The sequence below is a fragment of the Toxorhynchites rutilus genome, chromosome 3 (genome assembly GCF_029784135.1).
Source record: "Toxorhynchites rutilus septentrionalis strain SRP chromosome 3, ASM2978413v1, whole genome shotgun sequence".
Classification (NCBI taxonomy): domain Eukaryota; kingdom Metazoa; phylum Arthropoda; class Insecta; order Diptera; family Culicidae; genus Toxorhynchites; species Toxorhynchites rutilus.
Window position 1 is genome coordinate 240312357 of NC_073746.1, and position 15721 is coordinate 240328077.

A 15721-nucleotide genomic window follows, 5' to 3' on the forward strand; every position below is an offset into this window, starting at 1 on the left:
CACGTTCTTTCTTGAGAACTAATAGGAGTACCGGTAAATTTCTTGGTGTTTCTAAGTATGTTTTGACCGGTTTTGCAACATGCGGCCGAGGATTGTCGTGCTGCAAAATAGCTTTATCGTGTCTTTACCTCATATTGTGGCCGTTTTCCTTAAGTGTATGGCTCTAACGCATCAATTGACGTCGGTAGAGGTTCCCCATAATGGTTTCATTCGGTTTTAGCAGCTCATAGTACACCACACCCAGCTGGTTCTACCAAATAGACGGCCGTCGATGTTGATGCATGGCCAGGGTATCCATACGTTCCCCGACGTTTAGGATTGTCGTAGTGGACCCACTTTTCATTGCCAATAACGATCCGATGCAAAGAAACACCCAGTTGTTCGCACGTGAAAAAACGGCCATTGCTTTCAAACAATTGGATATGGTTTGCTGAGCTACTCCAAGTGTATCTGCAAGTTCTTGTTGCGTTTGTGACGGATCTTGAACGAGTAAAGCCTCCAATTCTTCATATTCAAACTTTTTGGCGATCCGGAACGTTCTTCGTCTTTCAAGTCAAAATTAGCACTTTTAAACCGTGCAAACCATTGCTGATACGTTCGCTCAGTTGGATCATGGTGACCATAAACTTCCACCAAAATGCGATGACTTCCCGCAGCTTTTTTCTTCATATTGAAGTGATGAAGTAACACTCCCCGCAAAACACTCGTTGGTACAAAATTCTACATATTCGATGTGGCAAAAAAAGACGGGTGGGTAATGTCGGGGACATAACCGGAGTGACGTAGGACTATACAAAGGGGACAGCTTTTGTTAAATATATATTTTAAATATATTGTTTTATTTTCTCCTACGTGAATACCTACCTATCTACCTGAAAAATGGATTAGTTTACTGTTTACTCTTTATGAATATATTGATGGTTCTGAAAAGAACCTTTGGTGTTGTGTTTTTGTTATCACTCGATATTCTCATCTTGTTCGGTTAAACTTTCCTGTTTAGCTATTGCGTTTGCCACTCGCCACAGCTTTCACAGTTGGTAAATTTCTTCCCATCCAGCTTGTGGCATGTTGTTCAGTAAATTACATTTAATGCGACGTGCCGGAGAAACACTTTGCCACTCACTGAAACTAATTGTTGCCTTGATGAGCGCCGAACCGAAGCTGCTCTGTTCTTGATGCGGGTTTTCTGATTGTCGTGAGCAGCTTTGCAAGCCAACTCGAGTACTCTGATGGCCGAAACTCTATAATCGCTGTTAGGTATACTGGTGCTCCGGCACCAATCCGTTCGGCCTAGTTATCCTTGCGGAGCAATCAGTGAATGCGACCAACAGGGAACTGGAGATGCGAACCGATGTGGTGTACGGTTTGAATGAGAATGATCGTTACGGCAGCGGAGCGGGGATTTTTAAGCTGACTGGCTGGCTCGAGAATTACGCATGTGTGAGACTGCGACCAATGTTTCGTTCATTTTTTTTCTTTTTCCTTTCCAATCGTGCTGCGTTGTATTCCGCTGCTGCTCTGGTTGCCCGTTTTGGTCGGTACGATTTGAGGAGCACAAAATGGACCAATCAAAAATGGGCACATAGGGCATTTTGACAATGCTTGATATTTCACAATTATTCAATTATTTATCTCATGAAAAATGAAATGTTATTCGTTATGATAGATGCGTAGATATATTTCCTATCAATTGATGCAAAAACCTTTGCGATCTATTGAGATATGCTCGAGTTATAAGCGTTCTAAATCTTGCATTTTTTCCTACTTGTTCAGTGCCTAGATTTCCATTTCACCCCCTATATCTTCCGGTTAGACGTAGTCCTACGTCAAAAACTATGTTGTTCACGCTTCAACTGTTTGACATATATTGAAAAAGACGCGCAATGACAGTAGCTTTCCAACGAATGTCTGGGAATTTGATTCACTGGAATAATAATCAAGTTACGCCATTTGCTGTAAAACCGAAGGCACTTACCGGTACACCTAATACTATATTCAATAGGATTTGTAGCAATTTCTCCATGCTTTCTGGAATGAGAAACGACTTGCGGATGTTGACAGACATAAATGGCACTTGCATTGTCATTGCTATGTTTTTCCCAATGTTTCCGGTAGTATTTTTCATCAAAGCAATCAACACTGTCTGTGCACATATCTTTGACATTTTGATTTTTTTGGTCACAAAACGTTCTGAATGTTTAACAACTCTTTGCCGTTTCAATGTATTTTTTTCATTTGTGTGACCTAAAGAAGCTAGAACAACACATTCCTGGAAATGCTCTACCGAAACCCCCAGAAATGATCATAAATATACTCTGTGCTGTTACTAAATTGGTGAACTTTTCTTTTATACGGAACAAATTACCTGTCCAGTTTATTCCGATGCAAAATTATCATGCAATGCAAAATATTGGTGGTTTAGCAGTTTTTTTTAAATCATTATTCTAATTATGCAACAGACGTTTTGTTTATCATGTAATCATTACTTCCCTGGCCAATTAAAACACAAGCACACGATACAGCAACACTGCCGGGCAGTGAGTGCCCTAATAGCGGCGCATACACAGCGTGCACTCAGCAGCTCGGTTCCATGACCGTTCAAAGAGCACGGCGTCACTCTTCGCTAGGGGAACCCATTCACACAGACAGACAACACGCGAAAAAACAAATGGCGTAACTTCATACATTCGAAACGGGACGAGACGAGCTAAAGCTTAGACAGAAAAGTCCAGTACACTCGTGTCTACCTAGCAATTAGAATCTGGAGCAAGAAAGGCTAGTCCTCTCCTGTTTCGTGTAAAAAGTATAATATTTCTATAGTTTTTTAGTTGTACATGCGGTTTTTGTAAAAAAAGTGTTCTAGCATCTAGTTGTATATTTTGTAAAGTGCAAAATTTTGGAACAACCGCAGTGGACAGCCAATTATCCGGGCAGGAACGATTATTGTGTCCCGCATACAATTAGCAGTTCGGAAGTAACAAAATTCGCGGTGGCGTAATGTAAAAATTCTAATGGAATAGATAAGTTTTCACGCATTTCCACGGAAAGAAAACCTCTGCTTCCCTGTACAGTTAGTGATAGACAATTTTTCGGCATTTCGAGTTTCCGTACCGGGAAAGTGTGCGTGTACTAGTGAGCACTTCTGGAGTATCGAGTTTGATTCGGCGAGTGAACCCCAAAAGGGAAGACCAGTCGAGAACGCGACTGAGAAGATCCCGGGTGGAAAAGAGTGAATTCTTCCAGTCCGCGGGTAATACTAGGCCGGATCTCGAAGAAATCGAAGTGTAATTATTCCCTGTGAGACACGGGCGTGGAAGTGGCTGGTGCAAAAAAGTGACCCCCTGACGCATCCCGCAAGCGAAGAAGAGAATAAAGGTGCATAGCACCTCTTTGTTGGATGCGAAAAGGAGAGAGAGTGAGGGGTGCGTGTGTGTTGTGCCTGAAGCTTCCGGGAGAATCCCAAAACGGGTGAGGTCAGTTGAAGTCAGTGGCGCCAGTGTGCGTGGCCGGCTCTTCCATTCCGGAGATTTGGGCTTCTGTGAGAATATTAATTGTTAGTTTTGTTGGTGATCGAAATATTGGAGTGGCAAACTGGCGAGCCCGTTTGCATGAAACGAATAAACAGTTTCATTTTCAACATCGAGGTGTGTCAAAAACGTTCGGCCTAACACATTTCGCTATTAGCATCTGTGTGCGGTGAAGCGGAAGGAAAGCCCCGGACCGACCCCAAACGACAACACAACGTTTGCGTGGATTTGTTTTCAAACAACTAGACAGCAATCACAACAAAAGCCAGCAGCGGCAGCAGCGTCTTATCTGTCGTCTGAGGAACCGAACTTTTTCGTCTTAAGTGTAGCTTCTGCTGCTTCACAACAGATCTCGTGCATAAATGTAAGTGTTTTTGGATTTTTTCTTTGCAGATAATTTATAAAATAACAGCATTGGACATTACTCCCTCGTGAAAACAATACTTCATTTTTTAGTTTATCGTAAAATGGAACCTATCAACGTATGAGCAATTAACTTTTGTATTGTTAACAAAATTCCGAAGGCCTGTGTATAGTTTCTTTTACTATTTTAATCAGCTCTGGTTATTTAGACAGGATGACGACTACCTGAAAAAACCCTTGAAAATCAGGGAATATTAGGGAATTTCGTGACAAATTTGGAAATAAATGAAATTCCGCTAATTAGATTTTCGATTACACAGTCATTGCATGTCAAACTGATATAGTGTTTCTCAGTTTTCGTTAGAATTGGTTGTTTATTCCTTATTGCAAAATATTAGACCCGTATTTTTTTGACGTAAGACTACGTCTAACCGGAAGATATAGGGGATGAAATGGAAATCTAGGCACTGAACAAGTAGGAAAAAATGCAAGATTTGGAACGCTTATAACTCGAGCATTTCTCAATAGATCGCAAAGGTTTTTGCATCAATTGATAGGAAATATATCTGCGCATCTATCACAACGAATAACATTTCATTTTTCTTGAGATAAAGAATTAAATAATTGTGAAATATCTAGCATTGTCCAAATGCACTATGTGCCCATTTTTGATTGGTCCATTTTGTGCTCCTCAAATCGTACCGATCAAAACGGGCAACCAGAGCAGCAGCGAAATAGAATGAAGCATGATTGGAAAGGAAAAAGAAAAAAATTAACGAAACATTGGTCGCAGTCTCACACATGCGTAATTCTCGTGCCAGCCAGTCAGCTTAAAAATCCCCGCTCCGCTGCCGTAACGATCATTCTCATTCAAACCGTACACCACATCGGTTCGCATCACAACACATCAACAAACCAACCCAAGCAGCCATGTCTGGACATGGTAAAGGAGGAAAAGTGAAGGGAAAGGCAAAATCCCGCTCGAACCGTGTTGGTCTGGAGTTCCCCGCAAGGGTAGCTAGGCCGAGCGCGTTAGTACCAGTGCACCAGTCCACCTAGCCGGCGTTATATAGTTTCGGCCGCCGAAGTGATCGAGTTAGCTGGCAAAGCTGCTCGCGACGATAAGAAAACCCGCATTCGGAACAGAACACATTCGGTTAGGTGAACATCAAGACAACAACAGGCAGTTGCAGCGAGTGGCGAGTGGCAAACGCAATCGCAAAACGGCAGCTGGTAGCAGAAGAAAAAAGTTTGTTCTTTATACAATCTGCTTTGGTGGCAAATCCAGAACAAGGCGGCATCGAGGGCGTTCGAAATGGTTTTTTTTTCCAAAACCACGAGTACAAAGTTTTATAAATTGGAACCATTCCATAAAACAAGGCGTCTATCAGGGCCATCAAACCTTTCAAAAAAGAGTTTACGAAATACAGTTCAATGCTTTCTAAAATAATATCCAAAATAATAATAAAACACAAATTGATTTTTTCATAATTTTTTTGCCAGGATATGATGAGTATGTGAATTTGGCAGTTGTTCTGAGGTTATTGATTTTCACCAATTCTTAAATCGCTTCTAGATTGAAAGTACAGTAATTTACACTTATCTCGACATTTAGCTAATTGGACGGACCTGTGATGCGACATATTTAGTTGGACATTTTTGTAAACATAGAGTTCGGGGTCCAAATTATGACCCCACATTGAAAGTCGACACTGTACCACTGTCATCGCAAATGTTCAATTACAGGTTAAAATTACCTCCATTCCGACACTGAGTGGTGGTAAAGCGACGTGCCATTGAATGTAGTTTACTGTACAATATGTCACAAGCTGGATGCGAAGAAATTTTCCAACTGTGAAAGCTGTGGCGAGTGGCAAACGCAATCGCTAAACAGAAAGGTTTAGCCGAACAAGATGGGGATATCGAGTGATAACAAAAAAAAAATAAACTCTTTAGATTGAAGATAATTTTGTGATCTTGAAAAGGACCCTTTTCAGCCTGCATGTGAATCCAACGAGCGAACAAATCGTAATGAATGTATTTTTTTTGCCATCGCTGCCTTTTAACGCTCATTCGTTCGTCTCGTTGGACTCGCCCCTCTGGCTGAGTCTGCCGATTTGTCTCTATCCTGTGAGCGTGTACCGCTAGAGTATAAAACGCGTGGATCCCAAAAAAATATCTCATTTTCTTTCAAACCGTAAACCGCATCGTTTAACATCGCATCGCATCACATCATAAAAAGAAAACAAGCAGCAACGTGGACGTGTGGACGTAACAAAGGAGGACATGTTAAGGGAAAGGCAAAGTCTCACTCGAACCGTGCAGGTCTCCAGTTCCCTGTTGGTCTCATTCACTGATTTCTCCGCAAGGGTAACTAGGCCGAACGGATTGGTGCCAGTATACCTAACAGCGATTATAGAGATAACTGATGATAACTGATGTTGAAAATTGACTGACGTTACATCTGCATTGCATAGAGAAATAACTAAGGAGCAACACGATGAGCTATGTATTTCCTGCTGCTCTGTTCTTATTTTAAAGGACTTTAATCCGAAGGTCATCCGTCCCTGTATTTACTGTTGGTTTTTCAGAAGGCTTATAGCTCGTTTATTTCTCGACAGATCGTAGAGTTCGTCTCCAAAATCTCAGTTCTTTTTCATTTTTATTTACTTTGTTTGCGGAGACTACAAATCTTACAATTCATTCGTCTCCGAAACCACAGCTTAATGTACGGTAATGTGCTCAATAGTGAAATATATGATAGTGAACGAGCTGATGACCACCTGTGCATTCCCTATCACAGCCATAATTTTGATTGTACGATATGTGTATACGCCGAAAGATGCCCGACGTTGAACATTTAATAAGTACAAAGCCTTCAGAAAAAAATCAAGAATCAAGTTTGTAAAAAAACGCAAAAACACAACACCAAAGGTTCTTTTCAGAACCCCCAACATGTTCATAAAGAGTAAACAGTAAACTAATCCATTTTTCAGGTAGATAGGTAGGAATTCATGTAGGAGAAGAAAATAAAACAATATATTTAGCAAAAGCTGTCCCCTTTGTCCTACGTCACTCCGGTTATGTCACCGACATTACCCACCCGTCTTTTTTATTATGGTGCCATTCTAGGATGGTCACAAAATCATTTTTTCCCTTATTCCCAAAAATGATTTTATTAAAAAAAAATCATAACTTTTGAACTGCTGGACCGATTCAGATGACCAGCATATCCAATTCCATTGAAATAAGCCAATGAGCTAAATATTACACGTGAATAAATCGGGTTCTGTTTTCGTAATTATTGATTGTATTTGTTTTTTTATAGTTTACATGGTCTCGCTCTTGGTCCTGAGCGCTAATTTTTTTTTCTTGCAAGCTGAGTTTTTTTTATATAATAAAATAGTAATCGGAGAGACGTTTTCATCCGCTTTTGGGTCATGGGTCTTTAAAGTTAACCGATGGTTAATTTGAGATGTCGATATCAAAATAGATGTCGATCATCTGATTCGGTCCAGTAGTTCAAAAGTTATGATTTAAAAAAAAAGGGAAAACATTATTTTTCAGCGCTTTTTTTGCTGGAATTTGGCAGATATGTTTCCGTAGCATTATAAGCATTCTTCCCCGACTGTTAACTGAGGCGAAATTATGGAATTTTGGCTATTTTGGTCGTTTTGAAAAAAAATCTATGTGGCTGAAAACATTGCTTTTATTTGTACCATAAGAAGCATAACAGTACTGAGTACGGCAGGCAGAACCACCCTCCAAGACATTTAACCCTTTCGCGACGAGTGTCGCCTATTGACGACATCCGTGCGATGACTTGTGTGCACGAGCGTCGCCTATAGACGATATCGGGGTGATACTGCACATTGATCACACCAGCGCGATATGCACACTTCGGCGCAGTGCTCCGTTCAGCGGCATCACTCCGACGGAGCACACTGCCCTAACGAAAGGGTTAACCGCAAGATCGGGAGATTTTGTCATGGTTCATCGACACTAGCTAGGATGCGTATCCTGTTCCGTATTCGCATTGATCATTTACTTATCCAATCAGTACTTGCAGCTCAACTTTAACCATTTCTTCTTCTTAAACTATTGATAAAGGGCTGGGGTAAGGAAGTAAAGAACACCCCCAAACCAAATCTTCTTGATAGCTTCGAGATAAAAATTTGAAAAAAATACTGAAAGTGCGTCTTACTATGGTGTATCAATAAATATTATTAAAAAAAAGTTGATGGGTCTGAGCTTAGGGGCACGGACGGGATAATGACATAGGACTGTGATTGTGTGTAGTAATTGCATTTAAATTGATTTTTTCATTGTTCAAAATCTGTATATTTTTTCTCTTTTGATACATCAAATGGATGCCTTGGAAAAACTGTTTCCTGTATGTACTTGTATCCTTCAAACGGGTTAGATGACATAACGTGGTAGAATTCGGTACCGCAATCTGTCCAAAAATGTACACAAAAATACCATTAAACCCATTACTACCCTTTTCTTCTGTTTATTCAATCTTGCAGAAGAAGACAAAGAGTCATCATGTATCATTTTTAAACACAAGTCTAAATAGTTAAGACCTACATAAATATAAGCCTGAGTCAAATCAATATATGACTACAAAAATATATTATAGATAAAAATAGCATTATCTCCTTCGTTACCTCGTTGTCCGGAACATTGTTTGTAATAACTTTATAGCCCTTTAAGATCGCGACTACTCAAGCTATCATAATCTGATTTACGTGATAGCGCATCAACTCACATTATGAGCTAACGCCCGAATCTAGGCAAAAAGATTGCTCGTTGCGTCGGGGAGGAAGCGAGTGGATAGTGGAATAGAAAGAAAACATACCCAATTAACTCGTCATAACCGTCAAAAAAACCTTTTTTTTTTACTATATTCACTGTTCATGTTTGAAGCAAAAAAAAATCTGGATAAATTTCCTGTCTAATGATATATAACACAATATATGTCGCAATAACCATTTTGAGTAATATGCGTTTGAAAACTCTCAATGAATCGTTACATTTTCGTAGAGTGACATCCCCCCCCCCTACATAGAAATCAAAGACATAGTCCTATGTCCAAACATCAAAAAATGAAGGAGTAAAAAAAATCTTGAAATATTGATTTTTTTGGGTGATTTAGAGATTCAGTACTACTCTAATTCATACTCAAATGTGTTTCTACGTCTTTTCTAGATATGTGTGATTTTTTTTCAGTATTTTAGTAGTGTTGCGCGATACAAAAAAAAAATGTATTTTTATAATATTTTGTTTTTTTTTTAGAATTTTTAGACTCAGTACTGGTTTAATTTATATTAAAATATGTTCGCATGTTTTTTTTGAATAATTGGGGTTTTTTTAAAAAAAAATCGAGAACTGCGCGGTACGATCATATCCAGTAATTTTTTTAACCATATTTTTTTTATTTCTATTTTGTTTATTTTCCTAAAATGTTCCTGAAAAGTGCTCCCAAACCTCATTACCAGCGCTATGGAAAATGTTGTATAAGGTATCAAATGCTTGGAAATAAAGATTCGAGAAAATACTTAAAGTGCGCTTACTGTGATGTACCGCGATAAATAAAAAAAGATCCTATTGTGAAACTTAGGTCAAAATTTCTTGTTTGGTACCCTACACAATATTTAACATAGAGCGGGTGATTTGGTTTGGGGCACTTTTTACTTCCATACCCGGCCAGGCCCTTTATGCTTTATGCTTTGTGATGTCTGGAAAAAGTTATGTGTCATAAACTTTCCGCACTACTGAAAAAGATGACATGGCAACCAGATAGCTGAGAAGGTCCTACAAGAGCGTGATAAAATGAGCTTTAAGATTATGATTGGCTTTGCCCCGTATTCTAAATCTGAGCTCGATAAATCTTTGCAAGCTATACTTTGTCGTTTGTTTCGACGAGTCTTTTAACAAGACTACAAAGAGGCTGCAAATGGATCTGAATGTTAAATTTTGGGATGAAAAAGAGAAGGAGAAGGATATACCTTACATAACGCCAATGTTTTTGGAACGTTCTCAAGCATCAGAGATCAACTTGTAGATTTAAAAAAGGCCACGGAATTTCATATTTCAACAAAATGCTTATGTCGCGAGCTTCGGTTTGCATATTTTACACACTTTATCCAAGGATGAACATCAAATTGCGTCACGGAAACAGTGCTGTAAAAAATTACCGAGTTTATTCATGTCCTTGGGAACAAAAGAGACCTCGTTAGCTTCGTACCACTCCAGGACATCCTAGATCCGACCAGAAGATCGTAGCGCCCTCGTGTTGCTTCAACAGAGGAAGCAGACACTTCTTGAGGAAGACCTTACCGTTTACAGTCCCGGTAGTCATGAACGGCGCACTCCGTTTGCCACATGAGCAGATCGCTTGCCAAATCATGTATTTATTGGCAAACTTTGAAAGTTTCGGCTTCCTTACTTCCTCCGGAACATTAAACTTGTGCTGGGTGGTGAAGAACAGTAGCCCCCGGAGGCTGCCGGAGGTCCGCTTTGACATAAGTCTCATCATCCATGATGAGACAATGAGTCTTCGTCAGCATCTGTACAGTTTCCGGGCCCGTAACTTTGACGTGACGTGACCGTGTAATTTGCTATTCGTCACGATTTGAAGCCTTCTGAACTTTGTACGTATGCAGTCTTTCGCGGTCCTTGGCTATTTGAAACAAAAGACATGAACAGATTAAATTTTTTGGTCACATCCCTGACCGAAGCATTGAGATTCCGCTTAAACGCTTTCACGACACGCTTGTGATACTGATCATTAATAAAATATCCATTCTGAACGCATTACTCCTTCCATGCGATACTCAGAGTTACGTAGTAACGTTTAATCACACTACTCACCGTTGACTGCACGATCCCGAGTTGTTTTCCGATCCTCCGATGAGAGAGTTGATTATTTTCCAGGTGCTTGCGCAAAATCAATTCGCGACGTTGTTGTTCGCGACACTCTAAACTACTTCTACCCAAATTTTCCAGAGAAAATACCCAATGGGTAATTTTCTACAGCGTTTTTCCGTGATGCATTAATTGTGTGCAGAACGAAGTTCGCCGGCTCCGCTAGTCATAAATAAAATCAATAAATTTTGTTCCTGAATCCCTAAAATTGTGACAGCTAAAGGATATATCGATTTTTTTGCGAATACCTGGAAGAATCAATGCTGGAAATGAGACTGGAAGATTGGAGAACAACGACCCCAAATATACGACATCCATCCGATTGATTAAACTCCATGAACTGGCCATTCCAGAGCCCCAATTTGAACTCTCCGAATCTTTGGGTTATCTTCGACAATAAGGGTGTACAAAATGCGAGTGACAAACAAGGCCGGACAATTTGAGCCCACAGCACCTCTGAAACCAAGTCGAAAGCATGCCAAAACATATTTAATCCTCTCGTTACGAGCGTCGTCTTTAGACGACATGAAATTCATACTGCTCTTCGATCACACCAGCGCGATGTGCATGCTTTTCGGCGCATTGCTCCGTACAGCGGTAGCACTCCAGCGGAGCACATTGCCGTATTGAAAGGGTTAAGTGAGATCAAACGAGTTCACATTGACTACTAAATACTTGTTTTGATTTGTTTTTGTTAATTTTTTGTTGAAAAATATGAAGCGTATAATACTGAATCAATGAGATGCATGTAATACGTGAAAATGGTGTTTTCGAAAAAAATTGATGCCAAATGTCTTAAAATTGCATTAAACGTCGAGATCTACTGTCATCTCGAATATATATTTTTGTTAAAAATTGACACTCTGGGTCTTTTTTCCGGAATACGAGGCAAAACGTATGGTTTGAGGTGCCAATGAAAAAGGTCATCTTGATTTTTCATATAGAATGTCGGACGAAATGTTGATTTACACGATGAAAAACTTAATGAAAAATATTAGCTTAATCGGACTAGTGTCGCAAACGTTAACTGCTTGATTTTTTTGAAATCCCAAAAGTCACACAAGGAAGAAGTACGAAGTGTACAATCTACCCAAGTTCACGCTCAAGCTCTAGAGGGGTCTCTCAGTTACCATCTGATTAATTTTAGAGGAATTCTCTATCTTCTCAGATTTCCCACAGTTAGCACTCCGTCGCGATTGGATTTCGATAGAAAGTATGTGCAATAAATAATAAAATTTGCAGCTATTTGAAGCTCCAATTACTGATAAATTTACTTACTGTCAATGTCAAAACGTTAGTCATCAAAATTTTCATCATGGTGAAGTACACGAATGAGTAACACTTAATAATTATTCAAAATTATTATCGAAATTCGGAGTCGGTGGTTGCAACTTTAACCAGTTAACTGTGTCGTCAAAATCGAGCCATGACGTGTATATTCGTCAATCACAGAGTAAGCTGCGCTGGTAAGATATTGAATGGAAGAGATGGGTTTATTCTATAAATTGAGAATTTTATTACTAGTATTTACTTCTTTGGTTACCATAAGCATACATATATTACATACATATGCGATGAATTCAATGGAATATTAAACATATAAAAGAAAGAATTCAAAATGTTGCTGTGGAGTAATATTCAGCGAAATGGGACTTTGCAAATCGAACACTAGTAACGCGATTCCTTACTGATCTTAACTTTTTAGCAATGCGAATATCCAAAAAACGTTATCATCGCACATGAATAAATTCATTATGCGAACTGGTAAACTTTCTCAACCAGTGCATGCGGGGACGCATGACATCATATAAAAATATATTCATTTTCTATTTATATGTTTTATTCCAGAATAGCCTCAAAATATTCTAAGCATCTTGAAATTTGAGAAGATGTTTTATTTTTCACAAAAAAATGTAATTTAAATAGCTAATGGTCACTGATTGCTATGTATGACGAGTATACGAGGGCGGTCCGATAAGTACTTAGCCTCATCACCTGATGGTGTCAGTATCGCAAGAGAGATTACTTATCGTGTACTATATTCTCGTAAACGGCTACTGTCAAAATTTCAGCCGAATCGGACTCGTAGTTATGTTTTGACCGTGTGTGCAAGCGGACATGTCCGCGGATTTCAGAAAAAAGGACCAAACGACCAAATTGGTCGAATTGCTGCCCCATCCACCGTATTCTCCAGATTTGGCCCCGTGCGACTTTGTTTTTGTTTCCAAACTTGAAAAAGTCACTTGTCCGGCAGAAATTTGAGTCGAATGAGGAGGTATCGCCGCCACGGAGGTCTACTTTGCAGACCTCGAGAAAACGTATTTTTTGGATGGATTTAAGAAGTGTGAGCATGGTCAAATGTATCGAGGTAAAAGGAGACTATGTTGAGAAATAAATCCAACATTTTTGGTTTTTTGTAGGCTACGTACTTATCGGACTGCCCTCGTACTCGTCAATCACAGTTAACTGGTTAAGAGTGCTTACTCCTATTCTCAGTCGTAATTATCCTCCCAGCCGGCGGACGGTTCATAGTTTAGTTAGCAAATTTGAGTCTGCATTTTCGATGTTGGATGTTTCCGTGCCAACGAGAAACCGCCCCGCAATAAGCAACGAAAATATCGCAGCCGCAAGTGAATCCATCCGAAATGACCCAAATCAGTTAGTTGCACGGCGATGTCAAGAATTTGGGATCTCCCAAACCACATTGTAGCGTATTTTGGGAAAAATCTTGGGCTACATCCTTACAAGATCAAATTGACTCAAGAACTGAAGCCCCTTAACCATATGAAGCGCCGAAACCTCTCCAATTGGACTCTGGCGAATCTTGAATAGAATGATGATTTTCATTACAAAATCATATTCAGCGATGGGGCTCTTTTCTGGCTAGATGGCTTTGTCAACAAGCAAAATATGCTTCTTCAAGAAACACCATTACATTCATAAAAAAACTATCGCGACATGTTGGAAGACTATTTTTGTCCAGAACTGGAAGATCTTATGTTATTTCGAGAAATGGACCTGTCGATTGGCCGCCTCATTCATGCGAGTTGATGTTATTGGGTTTCTTTTAACGGAACTATCTCAAGTTACTGGTCTCTGCCAACAAGCCATTAACTTAGGAGAGCTCAGAGACAACATCCAACGCGAAATTCGCAACATTCCGGTCGAAATGTGTGGCCGAGTAGTGAAAAATTGGGTCCAACGGATCGTTCGCTGCAAACGGGCTCGTGATGCTCATATGACCAGAATCGAACTTCATTCTTAAAATGTAAGAGTTGACTACAACCAGAATAAATTTGAACTCAATATCTAAAAAAATCTGTGTTTTATTAGAAAAAAGTTGATCATTCCTTAATGAAAGATCCCGTTACGTTTTCTTCTGATTTTTAAATGGAATTGCTGCATTTTTTTTAGATTTTATCGGTCATCCAATAATATGAATAAAACGAACCGCCTTGCATGAGTACATATATGAATGGGCTTAGACGAAGTCGTTGAGACATGAAGAACAAAATAAAAAGCATAATTCCTGCAGAAGTATTGATTTGTACACTGAGCATAGATTCATCATTTCTAAGTTCGCCTGAGAGAACTCATCCTTCAAAACACGAATTAACGCACAAGCAACCCAGATTCATAGATTTATAACATATTTGTCGTTTTTACATTGTGTGTGTTTTCTTTTTCATCCACAGATTATTATCCAACATCTCCTAAATACGTCGCGAAACAATCCACAGCACAGAAGTGGCAGTTAAGCGTGGGACTGCTGTACGCATCGTTTCGCCTTTTTTGAAATACTGCCATCGCTCGAAAAGCTCCCAAAATTCATCTGGAAGTGGTAAGCATCAATATATAGTAGCGCGCTTATAGTAAATAGTATCCACATCGCAACAGAAGGGGAATGTGCGACAGTGGCCGTTATAATAGACCACAGACACACGACTTCCACTTTTCAAATTTTGAGATGGTAGCGGGAAGAAATGTTTTCCGAAGACGACAACGACGACAAGAAAGAAGGTAGTCGTTGTTTTCCTCACATAGCTGAATCCAGTTGAAAACGTTCTATGCTGATATATGTTCTATTCGCGTAATACGAAGGTTATAACGGCAGGCAGGTGGAGTGGTTCTATACCAGACGCGCATAGACATCGACGGCTCCAACAGCAGCAGCAGCGCACAGACAGGTCAGGGAACGCAAAACTGCCTTTTTGGTTCGCTGTTTGCGAACGTTGAGTCGTGTTCTACACACATAGACTTTGCAGTCAAGTTTAGGGAGAGAAGATGAAAACGTTAAAGTTGTTATAACACAGACGCGCGCGGGGCCAAGGGTTCGTTCGAATACACAAGATGCGCACTAATCGTTTCATCGGTCCGTCGCTCTCATTCTTCGTTCTGCGTAACTAACATTTTGTTATTTTTTTTGCCTGAACCGTTCACACGCTCCTCCATAAGCTGTTCTGATTCGGAACTGTTGTCTTCTGGGCTGTACGTGTTCGTGAGAACTTTTCCTGCCGACCGCACTCAATTTCTGTCATTGCTGCTGGTGCTGCTCTTCTCGCACGGATGTTTTGTGCTCGTGTATATTTTGTCCTGGGATCATGTTTTTGAGCGCACCAATGTGAGTGGCAGCCAGTCGCGCACATTCCGATAATGGAGCACTGTGGGTGAATGTTAATTGTTACTGGTAAAACAGAAAAATATCGATTGAGTTCGATCAATATATTACTAAAAGCATTTTCTTAAATTTTCGATATTTGTTTCGTGTTACATTAGGTTGTATTTTGAATGATATCACTTGCAACGATCCAACAATAATTAAGTAATATTTGAAAAAATCATGAATAATTCCTATTTTTTTCGTTTTTCAAAAATTTAGTTTGATCTTTGAATTGCAATAC

The 15721-nt window shown here is 39.7% G+C and overlaps 1 protein-coding gene across 5 annotated transcripts in view; it reads left to right on the forward strand.

Annotated features, from left to right (window-relative positions):
* LOC129780380 (maternal protein pumilio) overlaps positions 1-15721 on the forward strand; it is a 271903-nt gene that overhangs the window by 8101 nt on the left and 248081 nt on the right. For 3 of the 5 annotated variants that reach the window (XM_055788573.1, XM_055788576.1, XM_055788577.1), the window contains exons 1-2: positions 2662-3891; positions 14516-14661. The gene's annotated coding sequence lies outside the window, so the exon portion shown is untranslated. Of the gene's footprint in view, positions 1-2661; positions 3892-14515; positions 14662-15721 lie in introns of those variants that run through there. The other 2 variants (XM_055788574.1, XM_055788575.1) reach the window with 2 other exon arrangements.